We start from the raw sequence: 21,497 nt of genomic DNA on the forward strand, positions 1-21,497 counted from the left end.
TCGATCAGACAGGAAGAAACACATGTTTCATAATTTTTGGAAACTGCTATGAGGGTGAAACAGTATGTGATCTTTTTTAAACAAATCATTATTAAATAACGATTAGACCATTTTTAAAGCTACATCTTATACTTCAATGTTTTAGGAATTTCTACTCTTAAGCGGGTGAAATTGTGGATGAAACTTTTTACGGAAATGTTTCATTACGAAAGCATCTTCGAAGCTAAATCTACGAACATTTGTCTCTGGCTTCTCGATTAGAAACAGAAAACAAAGTGATTCATTGCTTTTGGAAATTTGTCTCCTAAGGAGGTGAAATAGGCCTCACTGACTCATTGACTCATCACCTCCCCGCCGAAACCAACGAGGACTTGAAATTTGGAGGGGATGTCGATCTTACACTGTAAGCATCGTTTGATAAGGTATTGTTCGAAATTCCACCAAAAAGGAGATGGGATAAGAGATGAAATATGTTCTGAAGCTATGTCGCTATTAAGGGGCTCCGGAAAGGCTCAAAATCATGAAAAGTTCAATTTTTACTTTTTTGCGTTTCCTGAATCTGCATACTATTACCTTTTAATAGATGTATAATTTATTCAATTCCGAAGACTACAACTATTTTTAAATTTTTTTTGAAATGTGTTCTACATGGGCGTGACCCATTGTGGCGCTGTTAAACTGCTGTCAAATGGTGTTATTATTAACGTCCGTGTTCATCAGGTACATTTGAGTGATGTGAGATGAAGTATGTGTTGTGGCTAACCTGTGATGGTTCAATATATATCGCTGGTGTGATTGTCGATTGTTTCATGTTTATTTACTCTGTCGTTATCTCGAAAATATTCGTAATTAATTCTGTTTCTTCAGTATCTGTTTTGTTGAAGTATAATAATGAGTAAAAGTAAAGTTATTATAAATCCTCTGAAGGCTTTTAAGAAAAGGAGAAATGTTGGAAAGCCAAAGGTATGTGTTATTACTGTAAACAATAAAGATGATAACCAAGTGAGTGAACCTAACCTGTCAAGTACACCTGCCCATAGCAGTCAAAGTGGGAAAGAAAATACTTCACAGAAGAAGCTTGGTTCAATGAGTGAAAACTATGAATGTTTTATGGGCGAATCGGATGTGAATGAAATATTTGATATTTCGGTTCTCAAAGGAATTTTTTCAAACTGTGTAAGATGTATTCATTGTAGTGAAGTTGGTCTGGAACTCTCCATAATAAAGCACGTAGGACTTGCTAGTGAAATACAACTGAAATGTGATAAGTGTTCATACATGACCACCTTTTGGAACAGTGTTGCAGTAACTGCAACTGAAGAAAATGGTAGCAAAATCTACGAACACAACAACGAGCGATGCTTGCTTTAGACAAGGAACGCCTTCGGGCTGCAGACAGGGCTGTAAAGAGTCTAGAGATACAAGCAAGAGTAAACAGGAGGAGGAACAAGAGGAAGCTGGAGGAGGAGTTTGCAGAGGATGAAGATAATCCATCCTATGGACCTGGAATGCACTAAAAATTTAATCCAATCTTTGTCGCTCGATTCCCAAAACTTTTATTTTCTCATACTAATTACATGTTTTCTAAGGATCTTCCAAACATATTTGTTTCAAACTTTCAGTAAATGTTACACAGTACCTTCTGCATAATTTAACACAGCCTTTTTCCAAAAAACTGTGTATTTTTGAATATACAAATAAAAAATTAAAAAAAAAATGTTGTGAATTTTCATTACAATTGAAAAAAAAATCATCTTTAATAACTGAACTAAAATTTTGTGAAATCCCTGTGTTAAGTTGTAGCCCATATTCCAATAAATAATCTGTAAAAAGTTCAACTTCCTACCTCAAATACTTTGTGAGGAAAGATGTAATTTATAAGCGTTATTTTAACATTGCCAGTATAGGACGTTCCGGAGCCCCTTAAGGCAACTTTGAGGCTATACCTACAGGAATTGGCATTTGGTTTCTGTATCAGAAATGAAAGTACATGCATCAGAAATTTTGAAAATTAGGGGGTAAAATAATAGGTGAAAGCTATTTAAAAAATAAATCATTATTAAAGCATTTTTGAAGCTACAACTAGGAAAATTGGTATTTAACTTCTCAGTTACATATAAAACGTATGTCTTTCTGTGTTTTGGAAATTCATCCCCACACTGGATCAAATAGGGGATGTTTTATTAAATATTTCATTACGTAAGAAGTTTTTGAAACTACATATCTGAAAATTTCTGTTTGGCTTCTTCCTTAGAAACAAAAAAATATGTTTCAGTTTTTTTGGAAATTTAACCCCTGAGGTGGTCAAATAGGGGATAAAAATTTTTTTGAAAATATTTCGTTGCATTAAAAAACTCATAAAATTTTTGTCTGACTTCTAAAGAAATATGTGTCTGGGATGAAAGTTTCTATGGCAATATCACCACAAGAACTCAAAAGGCAGTATTAAGAAAGACCTCTAACTCTACCTGTCAGAATCGGTTTTTGGTCAGAAGTACATTCGAAAAACACCATGCTTCTAGTGCCTTAATTAGAGTGCAAGGTAGAAGACGTCGTAATTTGTGAAAAACAAAAAAATTCCAATAAAGGGAAACAAAAAAAGCTGAGCAGGCCGTACAGTCAACGTCAGATGACCAGCGGACGCTAAGCTGGTAATAAATACGTTTCCAGTTCACAATAAAATTAAAAATTATGTGAGATGTGACACTGACGTGTAACTTATTATTGGTCTATGCTCGCTGCCTTGCTAATTAAGATTACAAAAAGCTCAACCCAACACAGATGTGTCAGCAGCAACACGGCTGGGAGACAACGTTTCGCATCTATTCACCTCTTACCTACTTCAGACTTCGAATATCAGTACGTCTTCGTGTACATTCGGGAGAAATCGTTTCACAAGACAAGCGTAAATTATTTTTGTTAATAACGATAAAATATATATAGTACTCCGTCTTCAAGCCACGAGTGGCCTACCGGGACCATCCGACCGCCGTGTCATCCTCAGTGGAGGATGCGGATAGGGGGGGGGGGGGGCGTGGGGTCAGCACACCGCTCTCCCGGTCGTTATGATGGTATTCTTGACCGAAGCCGCTACTATTCGGTCGAGTAGCTCCTCAATTGGGACTACGAGGCTGAGTGCACCACGAAAAATGGCAACAGCGCATGGGGGCCTGGATGGTCACCCATCCAAGTGCGACCACGCCCGACAGCGCTTAACTGCGGTGATCTCACGGGAACCGGTGTATCCATTGCGGCAAGGCCGTTGCCTAACGATAAAATAATGTTTGTATATTTCTGTGACATTGTGAATAAAAAGAGTTTCCCTGAGATCTCTACCTATAATAGTTATAGGCTTTTGTTGACAATGAGCATTAAATGTTGGCGGTTTTGGGCTGATATCAATAGCCATTTCCTGAAGCAGAACTGTCGACATCCACCCACGTCTTCTCTTACCATCCTCCCCCCTCGCGCCTCCCGTGAATATCCCACTCCAGCGTCTCCTTTGATTGGTATGTCCTTATCTCGTGTATGAACAAACGAAGAGCAGTCCTAACCATCCTCTTTCATAACACTTTATCTACAGAGTGGGCAGCGTGACTGGCTGCAATGCATATTCGATACTCGGCAGTGCCAGGGGTCTTCCATTGGTTTGATGAGTGTTGCGGGGTGCACTCTGTCTCGTGAGGCCAGCTGAGTAACTACTCGACCGATTAATAGAGGTTTCAAGGTCAACAAATCCCATAACGACCGGAAGAGCGGTGTGCTGACCATATGCCCGTCCACACCGCTCCCGATGACTTCACTGGCGCAGCATGACACGGCGCTCGGTCGGGACCGATTGGCCCGACTAAAGCCAGAACGCAGACCTTTACTCCACTTTACTTATAAGGTTTAGGGCGTCTTTTTACGAGCCTTGTTCAAATAAATTAAATTATACACACATCAAAAACGTTTTGCATCACCTCGGTTCAGAGAGTTCCGGAACATGTACATAAAATTGGAATGAGGTCAACATAAACATCATTCCCACCGTTTTTTATTGCTCATGAAAACCACACATTGCATGTTGTACCACCATACAGCGAGACCTTCAGAGGTGGTGGTCCAGATTGCTGTACACACTGGTACCTCTAATACCCAGTAGCACGTCCTCTTGCGTTGATGCATGCCTGTATTCGTCGTGGCATACTATCCACAAGTTCATCAAGGCAATGTTGGTCCAGATTGTCCCATTCCTCAACGGCGATTCGGTGTAGATCCCTCACAGTGGTTGGTGGGTCACGTCGTCCATAAATAGCCCTTTTCAATCTATGCCAGGCATGTTCGGTAGGGTTCATGTCTGGAGAACATGCTGGCCACTCTAGTCGAGCGATGTCGTTAGCCTGAAGGAAGTGATTCACAAGATGTGTACGATGTGGGCGCGAATTGTCGTCCATGACGACGAATGCCTCGCCAATATGCTACCGATATGGTTGCACTATCGGTCGGAGGATGGCATTCACGTACCGTACAGCCGTTACGGCGCATTCCATGTCCACCAGCGGCGTACGTCAGTCCCACATAATGCCAGCCCAAAACAGCAGGGAACCTCCACCTCGCTGCACTCGCTGGACAGTGTGCCTAAGGCGCTCAGCCTGACCCAGTTGCCTGCAAACACGTCTCCAACAGTTGCGCATCATGCAGCCCATTGCGCACAGTATGAGTCGTAACACGACGTCCTGTGGCTGTACGAAAGGCATTATTCAACATGGTGGCGTTGCTGACAAGGTTCCTCCGAGCCATAATCTGTAGGTAGCGGTCATCCACTGCAGTAGTAGCCATTGGGCGGCCTGAGCGAGCCATATCATCGACAGTTCCTGTCTCTCTGTATCTTCTCCATGTCCGAACAACATCGCTTTGGTTCACTCCGAGACGCCTGGACACTTCCCTTGTTGAGAACCCTTCCTGGCACAAAGAGACAATGCGAAAGCGATCGAACCGCGGTATTGGCCGTCTAGGCATGGTTGAACTACAGACAACATTAGCTGTGTTCCTCGTTCCTAGTGGAATGAATGGAACTGACCGGCTGTCGGACCCCCTCTATGTAATAGGCGCTGCTCATGCGTGATTGTTTACATCTTTGGGTGGGTTTAGTGACATATCTGAACAGTCAAAGGGACTGTGCATGTGATACAATATCCACAGTTAACGTCTATCTTCAGAAGTTCTGGGAACCGGGGTGATGCAAAACGTTTTTTGAAGTGTGGTGTGTATAAAATAACAAAAAAATGCTACTTCTATAGTGGAGACGTCACAAGGTCCTGCAGAGTAGACGTTCGAAGAATACTATAGTTTGCTTGCGCCCTAAAATTCCTTTTTAGATCAGTTCCACCAAGGCTGTTTTGTCTGACAGCTCAGCCGGAGATACGCCAACTGGTGTAATTCCACTCCTAGTGATGAATTTCGTTTCAACAAGAAGTTTGTAAGGAACCATTCCATCTCTAATCCCGCACTTGACGATGTAAAAGCGACAGCCCAAACGTTTGAACCTCACAATTAACGATGAAAAGATGTAACCGATGCAGGAGGCACTACACGTCAAAGCATCACCAACCATGTGCCGACAAACAACTCAAGCACAATGTGTTTCGTCAGATTCGGTTCCAAAAGACATTATTTCTTCGTAGGTGTAATAATTTGCAGTTGCGTCCAACCTATTTTCGCTAGCATAAAAGATCTTAAAACATATATTTCTGCGACCGTTGGTCGGTGTGTGACAACCATGACCACTTTCTTACTGTTTGGTTAACAACTGATTCAAGCCTAACAAGGAACTCCGTTAGTGCGAGGTCACAAGTTAAATCTTCAGTAAGGCTCATTTGAAAGTGTTGTGCTAACATTTACGACAGAAAAAATATTAGCTGCTAATGACTTACCATGTACAGTCGTGCTCAAAAGTATCCGAACGACCTGAATTGCATTTCGCCTGATTCGAATGCAACCCACATAACGCAGCTGTCTAGCACGTCCTCTAATCACTCCTCGGTACAGTCGCTTGACTATTGAAAATGGTTCCAACAAGTCACCACTAGAAAACACTGCTCTGTATCGCAATAACTCAAGATGTAAAGTAATACCAAGGTACTACAAATATCAGGGAACACCTTATGACAGATAAGACTGTCCTTAAGGCTTGTAAGCTCACATTTATTACAATAAATGACATACCTGAAATGTTACCACTCTCATTATTACGTCAGATAAGTAAGTCACGTAGTTAAGTTCGTCGTATTCATGATTTCCTCTTCAAAGTAACATACTGTGCTTATTATTTAACACAAAATGACATCAAAATTTAAGTTATTCATGAGAAGCTAGTTGAGAATATGTATGAACTTCAAATGACACGACTAACCGTCTCGTTCTGCATATGGATTCAAACCCATGTCATGCAGACAAAGCAAAGACTTCGTGATTGACGGAAACTAACAGTCATTCCTGAATAAGCATACAGAGAGTGATATACTTCGATTTCAGACAGTATCAGTAAGAAAATATCAACTTTAAATTACGTAACGTAAACATTTTTAACGGACGCGAATTCCTACCCAGCATCTATTGTCCCAGTTAACGAACTACGAGAAACGTTAAATATTGCTTCTTCACAAGTAACTTACTTGAAATGCCGTGCCGGCCGGTGTGGCCGTGCGGTTCTAAGCGCGTCAGTTTGGAACCGCGTGACTGCTACGGTCGCAGGTTCGAATCCTGCCTCGGGCATGGATGTGTGTGATGTCCTTAGGTTAGTTAGGTTTAAGTAGTTCTAAGTTCTAGGGGACTGATGACCTCAGTAGTTAAGTCCCATAGTGCTCAGAGCCATTTGAACCATTTTTTGAAATGCCGTGAGGTAAGGCTTTGTGTTGGACAAGGATTCGAACCCAGACCCTAACTGGATTGTTATCGAAGCACAATCAACTGTTACATATAGGATTTTCTCTGCAGTAGCTAGATGTTTTAACTGAAATGACGAGACGGAACATTAAATTTTCCTTCCCAGGACTACAAAAAAAATGGTTCAAATGGCTCTGAGCACTATGGGACTCAACTGCTGAGGTCATTAGTCCCCTAGAACTTAGAACTAGTTAAACCTAACTAACCTAAGGACATCACAAACATCCATGCCCGAGGCAGGATTCGAACCTGCGACCGTAGCGGTCTTGCGGTTCCAGACTGCAGCGCCTTTAACCGCACGGCCACTTCGGCCGGCTTCCAAGACTACAACCTGGCATCTATCGCTGTTATATTCTAGAGAAAACGAACGTTAAATATGGGTTTGTTACACCAGCAGCGACATGTGAGCGTGTTTGAACTAGAAATAATATGACGAAGAGTAAAGTGCTGACTGGGAATCGAACCCCACACATATCGTTGTTGACTGCACACAAAGAGACGTCAGCTACCGAATTTTTCTCCACCAGCAGCTCGGAATAACATCCTTGAACTTACAGTGATCTCGCAAACAGTTCTGTGTCTCACGGGGAGTCAAAAACGTCAGATATCGTTAGTGTTGACAAGGAATGAAAATACATTAAAAAACAAAATTATTATCCACCAGCAGATAGGTGTTCTCATGCTAGAGCTTGATACTACATAATGAAAACTTTAGTACCTGGCCAGAATTCGAACCCATTCACGCGCAGTATGTGGATATGTTGAGGAATCTGCAGTTTTGAACAAACAACAAATTGTAGTCGAGCTGTATTGTCACGAAGGGATCAAATTCCTCGTTAAGGACGGTGTGCATAGCATTCCCAGTTCAGACCCATTTTATCGACATACAGAAGCTCAAATAAAAGATGGAATAAGTGTCCTGTGACCCTACACAGCGTTTGTTTGGTCACTAGAAATAAATAACTAGTATAAGAAAGGTTATTGCTGATAGAGTTTCTACGTGTCACGACTCCTCACTTTATTGTGGTTCAACCTAACGTCTACTTGGTAGAGAAGGAATATCAAGTTTAACGTGAATTTCAGACCACAATGCCATTATACCTTCTTCACATAGCGTAGCCAGAAGAGAACAGAATCTGTCTCTCCTCATAAAAAAATCATCAGCAGAAGTTGGAATCTAACCCAGACCACAAGTATATGACGCTATCATCAATCCAACAGACCACCAAACCCTCTTCTCTATGATTCAATTTGCAACAGTAAGCGTCGCGCACTGTAGGTAAGACTTCGCGAGTTCGGGTACATTCACTGCTACTTTTTTAAAACGCAGTTCTGCTGTCTGCTGAAGTTATCTATCTAATGCATCTTTGAACATAATTCCCTTCACTTCTAAACCCAAAATAGTCGCATGTGGAAAAAGGGCTAACTTCTGCGACGTTTTGTTCTTTTCAGGTTTAATAGATGGCCAGGCAGCAGACGCATATCGAAACTTTTGTATTATGTATGGGGAGAGCGCATCGTGCCAAAATACGTCAGAAAAGTATTTTCTACATTAGCTGCCGTGTGGCAGTGGCATTTTATTCTTCATCAAACCTTGTTTGACAGCTTTAACTCAGAACAAGTTTTCTACATGCATGTAATCAATAAACTGCATGTGCATTGTCAGACTGTTATAGATAACATCAGAGAATTCGCATATATCGTTGATGATTAATTTATCTCTCATGTTAACTACTTGTTTAACAACACTAAAAGAAACCTTACGAAAATTGTGCACTGTATTATAAGAAATGAAATACAACTACCCACGATAATCTTACGACGAAAGTCTGTTTCAATAAAACTGAGTATCTGTACACAAGCGTGCCTCTATCTGCACGAATTAGTAAAACACTATTCACTTAGATTTCGATTGGGTCTGTGTTTGATTGGTATGCTGTGTCATACTCAAGTGGTATGCAAATATGGCATAAGTAAAGTTATGTATTTCTAGAAACCCAAAATTTGCTTGTCAGCAGCAGGAAGAGATGTTACCTGTTGTGCAGCATTGTAAGTTTTTCACCATTGCACTATGAGCCGAAAGCATTTTCTTGCGATTTCCTTATCGATGTTTGATTTGATTGCTTGTAGCTCTTTCACAGAAGGAATAAAAACATCGTAGTCAGGAGGACTGGAACCACAGACCATTAAAGACGCTTTCGCACAGGTCAGCACGTTACCACAGAGCTAGGGAAGGTGCACGTGTCTAGGTGTCGTCTTACTAGATCAATAGCGACTAGAACTCGTAAACCGCTGTTTAAAGGACGATATTGGTTGCGATTTACACTTGCAACGACTTTCCTGGGCTGAAAACAGTAAATTTACAATATTTTGTTACAGCTCAAGCGATAATAACTCAGATTATTCAATGGAAATGACAGGAAAAATCAATTGAACTTTGAGGCTTAATTCCGTGCACACCAGGAAGTAACTCAGCGGTCACAGAGTTGCCAAACGTACCTTGCCTTGTTGCCAAATCTCAGTTACATTACCAGCAGGAAGCAGACGAACCGATGTTATCCTGCAGTGGGCTGGGAAGTGACCATAGCTGGCGTCTCAAAGACGCGGCTGTGACGGCCTGGAATACGTAATCCGTCTGATTCACATTTCTGTAACCGAGCTTAGGGACTGGAGCGTAGTTACTAATAATACCCAGAACTGACTGCAAACTAAGCTTCATAAATCAGTAACTCTCATAGTTGTTTTCATATTTCTTTCGGAAGTGTACTCAAAACTAAGAAACTCATTGACGAACGTTTTCGTGCCTCGCCGATAGTCGAGCACAACAAACAAATAAAAATAAAGAAAGAATGTGCGTGTGTGTGTGTGTGCGTGTGTGCGTGTGTGTGAGAGAGAGAGAGACTAGCGAGAGAGAGTGAGAGGGTGAGAGAGAGAAGAGAGAGAGATAAAAATAAAAAAGAATGAGAGAGAGAGTAAAAATTTCTTGTAAAGAAACTGAATCATGGTATGTAAAGAAATCTTTCATTAAAATGACACGTTCCACATCATTACGAAATGTCGTATTCATGATCTATGGAACAAGTATTAATCTAATATCATATTGATGACAAGTAATGAAGAGGCATGAATTACCGAAATTTTCGCCAATATCAGTAACCAAATCTAAACTTGAAAACAAAAGACGACAGTTTTTGTAATAAACCGGGACTCCTATAAAGACCCTTTCGTCCCTGTTAACTAACCACGAAAGATGTCTGATATACCTCCATTCAGAAGTAACAAAGTGTGTATGCATTTAAAGTTGAAGCACATGATGTGAAGTTCTGTGACGGAGGTACGAACCCAACACGTAATCGGATTGTTCACTAAGTAAACTCGAATGTTACGTATCGGTTTTTCTTACCTGCCGCTAGGAGTTTGAATCTAAAATAAGGATACAAATTGTTGTGCCTGAGCGACAATCGAACGGCACACCTACCGTCCTTCTTCATCATCCATGAATATAGCTTAAGTATCAATTGCTTACTCACCAACAGCAAGATGTGTGCGTGTTTGACCAGAAATAACGACACCTATTGCGATTGTTGGCAACATATGAACAGGCATTAAAAATGCACCTTAATTTTCACTAGCAGACTGCTGTGCACGTGATAGGGCTTGAAATGAAATTATGAATATTTTTGTACTGGATCAAGATTCGAACCGACATACTTACCTTTGGAGGAGGCCTAGAGAAGATTACAGTCTTAGGAAAAGGAACAAAATAATGGAACTATACTGTTCCGAGAGATTCAGATCCTTGAAAGAGGAGATATGAATTCGAATCATAGTCCAGCACCAAGTTTTTCAACGTCTCTAGTTTAATCAAGTACAAGTAAAACAAGAGCCCTGTTCCTTTAAATGGCTATCGGTTCATCAAATAAAATAAATTTTTTTAATGTAAGTATACTGGTTACAGTATTTCTTTTTACCATGACTTCCGCCTATGTCTTATCCCAACGTAAGCCGGCTCTACCGAGTTGGTAACGAAGGAGCATAATGTTTAATGCGGATTCTGGAATATAATGTCTTTCTCTTGAGGTTACCAGAGGTAAAGTAAATCTGTTTGTGCCTCTTGAAAGTAAATTCCTGAACCCACGCATTGCACCTGTGATAGTTCGTTCCACCAGACCATTGTGGCCACATTTCCCAGACCCAGGTGTGTGCTGTAACGGCTGATGTGCGTAGCTTACAGAATTAGTCACGTTGGAAAAAATGCGAGTCTATTAAATGGTTAAGTAGTAGTAAGCTTCTGACGCGGAGATTATGCTATTCTCATGCCAGCAGGATGTAAAGACTCTTCTATGCATCATAGCCTCGATGTGAAGCCATTTTGAAATTTTCACTAATTCAGCAAATTTCTTAGTTCGCGAAAATCCACTGTGATGTGTGAAGTTATCGGATAATTCGATCATTACCGTCATTATTACTATCATTTTCTTCATACCACTGCTGGAACACATTGTGCTTGAAGATGATTTAATGCCTTTTGGTCATTATAGAGGCAGTTGCCCAGGAAGAGGTTCTTTCCCTGTCTATGGAGTCCTTTTCATGTTAATATCGAACATCAGCAATTACTCGCAGATCACATTAAAACTAAAGTAATTGATGAAGACGTTACTTGATAACAAAACCGCGCTGCCTTTCTTTAATTAACTTGCGCCCTGAGATGGCTGTCGAATACTGCCAAACCAAAAGCCAAGGGATCTTATTGCCTTCCGATATACGTCGCTGTCAGTTCTTCCATATGATTCGGTCGACGCGACCTGTTTCAAGTTGTATATGGCAAAGAATGTTTTAGAAAATTAATTGTTTTCCTTTGCAATAAATAGAAACATTTTCATTCTAAGCTATCCAAGTTCAAAATTTTCGCAATATTAGTTCAAATTTAATATTCGCTTCTATAATGTAGGAAAGTATTTCACAGCTGCAAAACCCGCATCCGACTCATTGGCCTTACACTTAGTCGCTGACCACAAATTCTAGGTCATAGTCAAACAACTTTAAGTAACCTAATGTAGTTTAGACTGTGTGCCAGTGATCTTTCTCACCGGAAAATATACAATTCACTCATTGGGCTCCAATAGTGCACTGTAACAGTAATTTCTGCGTGTATAGTTTCTGTTTCAATTACAGTTGTGTTTTCAGGTAACCGATTTCGACTGTCTCAAACGATCTAAAAATGAAAATTAAAACTTCTGTATAATTTGTCACATTGCATATACAACATTGAGAGAATGAAATTTTCATGCTCAATTATTCATAAAAGGACTAAGCGTTTAAACTAAATTAAAAAGTACTCTGCTAAACTGTATAAACCAGAATAAAAATCATTCACTACTGACATCCGGTAGTGGTTTAAAGCGATAAAAAATTTAGATCTGTTGATGGCTGTTTGAGACGGTTATAACCAATTACTCGAAAACGTAATTGTGATTGTATCAGAAGATAGAAATTGTTTTAGTAATAACAGCAGTCACCGTTGTCTCCGAAACGTCATAGTTTATTCAACATTTAGCTTTGAAGGTTTTGGCTCAGTTGTTTTTGATTCTGGGTTCCTTATTACGCCTCAAAATTTGTACCGAGCGACAGGATGCAGTGGTTAGCGCACTTGACTTACATTAGAGAGAACAGCGGTTTAAATCACCGATTGCCCATCCAAATTTAGGTATTCCGTGATTTCCCTAAATTGCTTAAAGCGAACGATCGAAACGCACATGGCCGATTCCTTCCCTACCCCCTGCTCAATCCGATCTCTAATGACTTCGCCTTCGACAAGACATTAACCCTTAATCTTTTCTCCACTAGAAAATGAGTATCGTCGTCACAGAATATTTTGAGGATTGTAGCTGGACTAAACTAAATCAAATCCGCAGCATAATTCCACTCGTTGCGCTGTCTCCACCTCCAGACCCTACTGCAGAGGTCAGGAGAACAGACAGAGCACATGAATGGCCGTTTAAGCTACGTATTTCCCGTCGGCTCTCATTGTAACAGCGAGAGAGGCCAGAAAGGGCGGCACCTGCATTCCGCGCGTAGTTTTGTCGGACCACGTGCTGCAGCTAAACAGCACAATGCCACGCCGCTAACCTCGCGAAGAATGTCTGGCACCGTGACCACGTTCCTCCTCTATTTTAAACCGCCAGCACCGCGAATGCTTCTCGATTCCGCGTTTGCCGTGCGCTCGCATTGCTGCAACTCCACTCCTTTGGGCATGCGCAGTTAGCCGCCAACTCACGATGCGTAGCTCTTAAACACTTAACGATCGGTAACTATCGGCCCACATTGTCGCTGAAGCAACTACTACCTGGAAAAAAATGTAGAAACACATCCAGGTACCCTTCACAAATTTCTGTCACTGCTGCACGGTGTGGGATCCTTACCAGATAGGACTGACAAAGTACATCGAAAAAGTTTAAAGAAAGGCAGCATGTTTTGTATAGTCGCGAAATATGGGAGAGAGTGTCACAGAAATGATACACGATTTGGGCTGGAAATCAATTAAAGAAAGGCGTTTTTCCTTGCGACGTAATCTTCTCACGAAATTCCAGTCACCAACTTTCTCCTCCGAATGCAAAAATATTTTGTTGACACCGACCTACATAGGGGGGAACGATCACCACGATAAAATAAGGGAAATCAGAGCTCGTACGGAAAGATATAGGTGTTCATTCTTTCCGAGCGCTATACGAGATTTGAATAATAGAGAATTGTGAAGGTGGTTCGATGAACCCTCTGCCAGGCACTTGAATGTGATTTGCAGAGTATTAATGTAGATGTAGATACCGTACGTTATATCTGATGCACTCACACAATTTTCGTCTGTCCCTGTTTGCTTGTATTATGCTTAGTCAATGTCCGATCTCTAGGCCAGAAGACACCTAAGGAAAGCAGCAATTGAGAAGTGATTGAGACAGAGTCGTACGCCTCCATGTTATTCAGTCTGTACGTGCAGCAATAAATTAAAAAGAAAACAAAGCGAAAGTTGGAAAATGAATTAAGTTTCAAGGACAAGAAATAAAAACTTTTAGGTTTATCAGTGACATTATTACTCCGTCAGAGATGGCAAAGGACATGGTAGGTATGATGAACGGATAGTGCCCTGTAAAGAGATTATAACATGAACATCAACAAAAGTATAACAAAGGTAATGGAAGGCAGTCGAATTAATTCAGGTGATGCTGAAACAATTAGATTAGAAAATGAAACACTGATAGTAGTAGAAGAGTTTTTCTACATCAGAAGAGAATATGAAATGTAAACTGGCAACTGGCATTAAAAATTTTCCGGAAAAGATAAGTGAATGCGTTATGAAGTCCTTTCTGCAAATATTTGGAGCGTAGCGTGATATGCAAGTGAAATATGGACGATAAACAGTACTGCCAAGAATATAATCATTTTAAATGAGATACTACAGAAAATTCTAAACATTAAATGGCTAAATGGAGTAATTAATGAAGTGATGCTGTATCAAACTGAGGAGAAAACTGCTTTATGGCACAACTTCGCTGATAGAAGGGTTACTTTGATAGGACACATCCTCAGCCGTCATGGTAATTGAGGAAAACGTGTGCTTGAGTGTGGGGAAGAGGGGGAGAGGTTAGGATGCAAAAATTGTAGAAGGCGACGAAGGATTGAATACAATAAGCTGGTTCAAATGGACGTAGCGTGCAGTAGTTATCCAGACTGAAATATTTTGCATAAGATATACTAGCGTGGAAAACTACTTCAACTAGTCTTTGGACTAATGACTACAACAGCAACAGCCAGTATCCGTCCCATATGAGCTACTTCATATCGACAACATAGCCAGGGACAATACGGAAACCTGGAAAACATAGTGATCTTCGGTCGGCATACAACACCCGTTTCGCTGTGAAGCGTAGTCGAAAAACGCTTCTTTACACTGTAGCACACAAATGTTACCACCCCTGTTCCATTAGCAGGCTAATAAAATACGGCTATTGCTCTATCACAAGCTACAATCTACATAACAAACAGCGTCAGATCGTCCACAGTTCGTAATAACTATACTCGTTCAGAAGAACGGGTCTCAACTCATCATTCATTTTTATACACCTGATGTCTCAGAACGAACGACAGGAATGCTTTGCCTATCGTCATTTTAGACGATGGATAGCGTGTTCTCCTACACCTTTCGTACCAGTTTCCGCAGCAAAGGTTAACTGAAGCATTATTGGTAATGAAACGGATAAACTCTGTAAGACAAATCAACGACAGGAGTTGCGAGATACGTGATGTTAGGTACAAATCATTGGCCACTAAACCCAATTAACTGTTCATAGCAGTACTCGATAACATCTGAACAAAAACCGCACCATCGAAAGTAGATCGACAAGATTTATATAGACAGACTCGCATAAATCACTGGTAGACACCACTTTTGTCAACTCTGCTGTAACAGGTATCACCGAATCATAAGGTGATTCTTCTGACTGTAATAACCTACCCGGATAGCCACGCGCGGTAGTACACCGCTTTCGGGATTCAAGGAAGCGCGCTGGCCCCGCACCCAATCTGCCCGGAGGATTAACGACGAGGGCTGGTGCGCCATCCAGCCTAGATGTGGTTTTTAGGCGGTTATCCACATCCCACTAGGTGAATAATGGGTTGGTACTCACGTTCCGCTTGAGATACACGGTTCGCAAACATTCAGAAAACGTTCGCGTACTTTCACATGGGATTACACTAGACGCAGACAGTTGGAGTACACAAATTCCGCCCCAAGGGGGAATGGGGCGACGACAGGTAGAGCATACGGCCATCCTCTATCACTAACATTATCAAATCCGAAAATTAACACTCCGGTTCCATGAAGATGCGGGACAATGGCCGTGAAAAAGAAGATTCTTTTGATTGAAGTGATATTCCAACCACAGAACTGCAATCTTCTGCTGAACTGATAATGCACAAGATTCTGTCCACCTTCAATTACCTCTGTAAAAAGTTCACGATTCAAGAAATATTTCCTGAAAGACTGAAAGAAGCAGCAGTAATACACTTTTGTTTAAGTGGAAATAAGCATGTGACAAAATTATAGACTTATCTCCCTACTTCTCACGTTGCCAATATCTTTTAGAAGAATATTGCACCATTTTTGGCACCATTTTGTGTAACTGCCCACTTTGGTTCTGCAAAAGAATCTCTACAGAATAAGCAATATACAGTCTCTCAAACTCAGTTCTGCTAGAACTAAACAACAACTGTCGGCATTACCAAGGTCTTCAACTGAATATATCATACAATTTTGCTACGGAAACTACAACGTTATGTTGTTAAAGGTATCAGTTCATAGTGCGACATCTGTGAAGCCACATTTTTGTTTAGAAACCAGTTACGAATACTGATTCTTGTCTGAAAATCAACTTGACTTAAGTTTGCACAAAATCTTGTCGGTGTACGTATCGCATCAAATTAAAGTTAAAACTCGAGCGTTCGAAAACCATCCTCATCTTCTTCGTAAGGAGATGACAGACTGCCGAAAGCAAAGTCTGCCTCCTTTGTAGTGACATTCAAGCTTGTCGTTAGCTAGGTGTCATTGCTTGAAATTCTAACTTCTATTGACGGGATGACATCACCTGGAGGATGGGATTCGCATGTGCAAATGCAGTAAATCGGCATTGAGGCAGTAATTCCCTTCTCCCACCAGGCTGCGATTGAGAGACGGAATGGAAATTGAATTTCCAGCATCAGCTGTCCCCTTAATAATTGCGTTTTTTGGTTTTATTTATTTGAAGACGCTACTTCTCAAGTGCTGATCTCCAGGCACCACTGAGGTTGTAGCCTCCATCTCTGTTAAAACTGTTGGTACACGTGCAAATTTCTACCGCTTGTTTTATTAGAAGATCCCAGAAAAAAGATGCATGGGAGAAGATCTTCGTACGACCAAAATTGATCCTATGCCATTCTGTAAGCTATTTCCCGTTAGTGCTGATTTTTCTATACCTGAGTGCTAGCGCTTGTCTACGGTGAGGATTGCCTGCCCTACGTAATCTTTGCCATATTCATATGGCATACTGTCGACACCAGGTGCTCCCAGATACCGACTGTCTTTCACTGGACGCCGCAAGTCCTCGCGCGGAGGTCTTGTACCATATTTATCTAACATGCATCCCAATTTTTTAGGGGTCGCTTCGTCGAATGGAAGGAATGCTGTGGATTTATCTTCCGTTAGCTGAAGCAATTTGCCGCCCCTACATTTACCATCGAATCAGCTCTATAATCTGATGTGGTTGATATGTTTTACCCGAACACATTTAAGTTCCATTTAAAGCGGTCTATACACTGAGAAATCTTTGAACAAGGAGACCGTAGCGAAAAACTTCGAGGTCATTTTCACTTAATGCCTGATGAACATGGATACCATACGGACGAAATCAGCTATGGAGTATAATTTCCCAGAAAGTAGTGCTGGTAACTCCGGAAATCACCCCCCCCCCCCACCTCCTCTGTTATTTTTCATGTAGAAATATGAAGATCGAGAGTTAATTCAGAAACAATATCTGCACTTCTAGCGTCTCCAATATCTCTTCCGATCTGTCTCAAATGATTGTAGGTTGGTTGCAAGTAGGCTCTATTTCGAATTCGTGTCTTAAGTCGCCGAAAAATTTGTGGTGACAGTGGTGTACGATTCTGATATCTGTGCATAAACCCGCTCTCCTTATAGTTAATTTTGGCAACATTATGCAGCTAAGAGTATCAGGTGCTTATTCGTTACGATATGCAATTACTAAACGGAAATAAACAAACTGAAGACCACCACGGAAACATTTGAAAATATACCGCCAAAAAGCCTCTTTTTAGAGGCGAGTAGCAGGAGGAAATAAAATTTCGCTATCTGTTACTCCTATTTCCTAGCTCATACACGCTTCTGTAGTGTGCGAGCGCCGCATTTCGCACTGCCAAGAAAAATTTGTAATATTATCATCGAAACGATGCAAGATAAAAAACTTTAAAAAATATTCAGTTCTGAGAGCACTTTTCAACAGTACTAATTTCTTCCATGTTGCCATTTGACATTCTCAAGTTGAGTTCGTTTCTCCATTTTCCAAGAGATTCTATGCCACGTGTGGTTTACTACATACGGATCACCATTTTCGGTTTCCTTAATATGCATTTTACCCGAAAAGGATAGGACGCACCGTTTCCGAGAAAAATAATCTGTGCGTTAGCTCTATAAACCCTGTTTAGACAGCCGATTCTGTACTGTGAGAAGTTACATACATGTGCACTACGTACTTGGATATGCCAATGATAAGTATCCAGCACAACAGCACAAAATAGGTAGGGCTACAGCCATCTACTTTCGGTGTAGAGATGGCCGTGCGGTTAAAGGCGCTTCAGTCTGGAACCGCGTGACCGCTACGGTCGCAGGTTCGAATCCTTCCTCGGGCATGGATGTGTATGATGTCCTTAGGTTAGTTAGGTTTAATTAGTTCTAAGTTCTAGGCGACTGATGACCTCAGAAGTTAAGTCGCATAGTGGCCAGAGCCAATTGAACCATTTTTCGGTGTAGAGAGAAAGATCACACAGATGTTTCATATTCTGACAGAATAAATATTGGTTGTTTCTGTGAAGATGGTGCTGTCGCTCCTGCAAGAAGGAGCAACGTCTACCAGCTTGTGTCTGAATTCGACAGCGACAGGATTGTGGCCTACTGAAACCGTGGCTCTTTGTTCTCTAATATTGGTGCTCGTATTGGTAGGGATCTCACACCTTTCATGCAGATATGGAATCGATAGCATCAAGGGGGCCACACTTACGCCGTGCAAGATCTCAACGGCCCCCAGCGAATAGCGCCCGAGAGGAGAGAATTATTCTTCGCCGTGCAGGAGTGTACAGCCTCTTCCCGTAACCTGATTTAAAAAGTAGGCTTGTTGGCAGCAAGAGAAGTATCCACACGTATGGTACAACGATTTCTGAATTACCGCAGACTACCATTACGGCGACCATTGTTGCGGCTTCTGTTGCCACGGCAACAGAAATAGGTGCTCCGACAGTGGTGCGCCCAATGAAAACAGTGGACGGAGGACTATCACCGCGTTGTGTTTTCAGGAGAGTCCTATTTTTGCTTACAGAATCGCAATGGACGTATCAGTGTGTGAAGGGTCCGAGGAGAACTAAGGTTGTTAGACTGCATTCAGCATCGTCATATGAGCTCAGCAATGGGCATGACGATGTGGTGAGCCACTGGGTACATAACACGATCACCTCTGGTTCGCACACCCAGCAATTTGTACAGCAGCCGTCACATTTCTGACCTGTCAAGGATGGCAGGTCAGGTCTATGTTCGATGTCTCCCTGTCATCTTTCAACAAGGTAACAGAAGACGGCAACTTTTCCACGTTGTCCTGACCTGACTCACCACAGAAGGTGCCCGCCAGTTGACCTAGCCAGCTCGGTCTCAAGGTTCTCTCACCCATTGAAAACACACCGGGAGACTGGTTCATCTCCGCTCCCCAGTTATTACCACAGATGAACTCCAGCACAGAGTTGAAGCATCACTGTCAACCAATGTCGGTTCGACTCGAAGTCCAGCCGGATCAGAACCACTGTATATGCAAGAGGTGGCAGCTCGGTGTAATGAATTTCACACTATAAGTATTACGTGTACCTTCACATCATATACAAATATAATCATACGTTCTTCCGTACTATACTGTTTACGCAAATTTTGCTATTTTCTATTCTTCCTGATTATAGTTTTGGTGGCAGCAGTGTACATACTCAGTTTTTGGCTTAGACAAGGTATACATATAACAAATAAATAAGTTATAGAGGTAGTGCATATACCTATCTGTGTTAGTACATGAGCACTTGAAGTAAGACAACTTCTCAGCCACGATCTCATTTGTAAAATCTTTATTTACCATGACCGGTTTCAGTAAACAGAGTGGCCATAATCTGATCTGAGAACAATTTACAAAGTGAACAGCATATTAGATTATAAACAATAGCATACAATGTCATAAATAGCGTATAATACATAGAGTGAATTATTATTACACGGAGTTTCGAGTTCTCCCTCGGGCATGGATGTGTGTGTTTGGCCTTAGGATAATTTAGGTTAAGTAGTGTGTAAGCTTAGGGACTGATGACCTTAGCAGTTAAGTCCCACAAGATTTCCCACACATTTGGACATATTATTACACATACCTCTGTCAAGGTTAATGCGAGAGCCCAATTAGAGCTACAGATGTACTTTATATCTTACTTAGCCAGATGGTTGACTTATGTCAAAACTAAGCCATAGCTACATTCGCTATTAAGACCCACGTTAATAACTTCGTGGGGTAATTTTCGACCCCAAATCAAAAACTGTCCGAAACGTATTTACTTCTGTGTTTCTCTCAACAGTTGTTAAAGAATCCATAAAAGAAATACTTCTATTTATGAAAAATGAATCTTCATTAAAATAGAAAATGTGATTTTACAAGCAATTAAGGCTCTTACATTAAAACTGAAATCAACTTCAAAAACAAAATTAATCTATTTCAACCAGCTATAAAGAAAAAAACAATGACTTTCAACAACAAAAAATGACATTACGTACATGAACGAATCAACTAAGCCCTTATATTTCTTCATCACAGTCAAAATATATCTTTTTGTCGCAGAATATACTTTGCACACATTTAAAACATGTTTTCGTAGTTATTGTGTCTTTAAATCATGGGCATATGTGACCCTTTGTCTTTTTTGGATGACTTGGTCCCAATTAGACTCGCACTGCAGATTCGTCGACTCTAATATCTCCACAACTTTCACAAAGAACATTGTCCATTGCAGTGCGCAAGTCTCTAGAAAAATTTCTGGAATTCATTTTCCTCTCTTTGATATTTGATTTGATCAAAGCCGTGCTGAGTTTTTTTTATAAAATATCGATGCACCATCTTGATACTCTTATTTATAAAGACTTTTTACATAAAAATAGACAGATTCCCTTGCTGTTTCTTGGTTTTCTTTGTGAACATTCTCTTCGTCTGCTTCTTCATCGTCCTCTATTTCACTGTTAGTCTCATCATCAGATATTTCTGTTTCATTGTCACTAAACTCGACTGCATCTTGAAAAGAATCTGGCGCTTCCAATGAGTCAGCAGTCTTCACTACCTGGCAGTAAATCCAAAATTTGGTTATCGCTCCATTCTGTCTAAAACAGTTAAAAACAATTTTTTATGACCAACAAGCAAAGTAACGTTTCTAACTTTGTGGCGTAGATTTCGACCCCAATTGGTACGTACCAACGGAAATAACGGTCGCTGGTCGGCACGAGCCTGCACAGTGAAAAAGCACAGCCGGTACTACGGTTACAAAAAAGCGGAGTGGCAACGTTGCAGTTTGATCGGTATTGCAAACAATAGAGAACGTTTTTGACATTTGTTGCGTCTAGAGATTGCTTGTGTACTCTCGTCACTGTCAATTGCAAATATACATAAGTAATTTCAATAATATTGTGGTAACTGATATACAACTATAAAATTTTTGTGCAAATAGACGCTAAAACACTTTCT

At 40.9% G+C, this 21,497-nt stretch overlaps 1 pseudogene; it reads right to left on the reverse strand.

The window, feature by feature from the left end:
• Positions 1-3,150: 3,150 nt before the first annotated feature.
• On the reverse strand, positions 3,151-3,267 carry LOC124617348 (annotated as a pseudogene).
• Between the last annotated feature and the right edge of the window lie 18,230 nt (positions 3,268-21,497).

Source organism: Schistocerca americana, chromosome 5 (genome assembly GCF_021461395.2).
Source record: "Schistocerca americana isolate TAMUIC-IGC-003095 chromosome 5, iqSchAmer2.1, whole genome shotgun sequence".
In the NCBI taxonomy this organism is placed as follows: domain Eukaryota; kingdom Metazoa; phylum Arthropoda; class Insecta; order Orthoptera; family Acrididae; genus Schistocerca; species Schistocerca americana.